This window comes from Fragaria vesca, unplaced genomic scaffold (genome assembly GCF_000184155.1).
Source record: "Fragaria vesca subsp. vesca unplaced genomic scaffold, FraVesHawaii_1.0 scf0511115, whole genome shotgun sequence".
In the NCBI taxonomy this organism is placed as follows: Eukaryota; Viridiplantae; Streptophyta; class Magnoliopsida; order Rosales; family Rosaceae; genus Fragaria; species Fragaria vesca.
In genome coordinates this window covers 1-1,417 of record NW_004441578.1, presented here as the reverse complement: position 1 = coordinate 1,417, position 1,417 = coordinate 1, and the positions used below count along the sequence as shown (strand labels likewise).

General features: G+C 37.5%; 2 non-coding genes across 2 annotated transcripts; both read left to right on the top strand.

Moving 5' to 3' along the window:
* Positions 1-839: 839 nt before the first annotated feature.
* Positions 840-911, top strand: TRNAD-GUC. The gene has a single exon. It is a non-coding gene; the product is annotated as a tRNA-Asp (tRNA).
* Positions 912-988: 77 nt separating this feature from the next.
* TRNAV-CAC lies at positions 989-1,062 on the top strand. Its single transcript has one exon. It is a non-coding gene; the product is annotated as a tRNA-Val (tRNA).
* Positions 1,063-1,417: the final 355 nt, after the last annotated feature.

Genomic DNA, 1,417 nt, shown 5'->3' with positions numbered 1-1,417 from the left:
GTTTGATCGGCCGCCACAGAAGTAGGTGATTAATCAAGTGCCTTGTGTCTTCTCCAAGCCAAAAACCATCTAAAAATAAGTCAAGCATGGACTTATCTCCTTCTACATAAGCTTTGTTTATAATCGCAATTATCACAGTCTTGTTTTCCATGGAAGCTTCAGACAAAGCTGATTCAAGCGCATCTGCCCTGCTCGTGTTATTGACCTATTTGTACATATAAACCATAAACATTATCAGATTCAAACAAGGAACTATATATGATAATAAGAGATTAAGATATATACTTGGGCATAACTTGCATAATTACCTGTTTAGAGGTGTGACATATTTGGCGGGCAAGAAAGAAAGGGCTGGATCCGTTTGAGATTTGATTGAACATGAACAATACTAAACCAGAAAAGATCAGAAGGAAGAATATCGCAAACTGTTTGCTTTCCATGCCTTTCTTGCAATTAATCAGAAAACTATTCAAGCTGTGATGGGAGCTAATTTGAAACTAAACATCTAAATATCTAGAACACTTGACTGACTTGACTCAGTTGGCTCCACATCTTGTTCGTGGAAATTAAGAGAGGAGCCCAACTAAATCAAAGTAGATTATCTATATCTTTTTTGTTTCCCAATTTTAATTGAAAATGTATAAGGTTAATCAAAACTAATTTGAAACTAAACATCTAAATATCTAGAACACTTGACTGACTTGACTCAGTTGGCTCCACATCGTGTTCGTGGAAATTAAGAGAGGAGACAGGTCTCCCCACCAAGACATGGTTGGTCTTTAAGCTAGATTTGTGAAGAGTTTCATGTTATGTGTTAAAAGCTACTTGTTAATCAGCAAGTCGTTGTAGTATAGTGGTAAGTATTCCCGCCTGTCACGCGGGTGACCCGGGTTCGATCCCCGGCAACGGCGAACTTTTTGATTTTTTTCCTATTTAACTACATTGCTTTGTTTGTCATATGTCTTTTCGATCCATAACCATCAAAAAAGTCTGGGTGGTGTAGTTGGTTATCACGTTAGTCACACACACTAAAGGTCCCCGGTTCGAACCCTGGCTCAGACATTTTTTTAATTTTATTTTGCTGGAAAGGAAATAAATATGATATTTAACTTTATAATTTACACATTAGTCATCATATGTTACATACAGAAACTATTTCAAATCATACACAGTTGTGGCTGATGGCACCAACTATTTACACCTTTGGATTTGGAATAGGAAGCAACCATTTGGTACCCTGAATGAAGTCGAGGCTGATGAAAGGTTTGGCATCTGCATCGCTCAGCTGCTTTGTGAACTTCACTCTCTTACTCATGCTTGATCCTGGTCCCATATTCTTGTACTCTCCAAAATTTACAGACCTGCAAATTTGTACCATCACCATGTTATGAACTTGAAGAACAATGTACAATTGTAG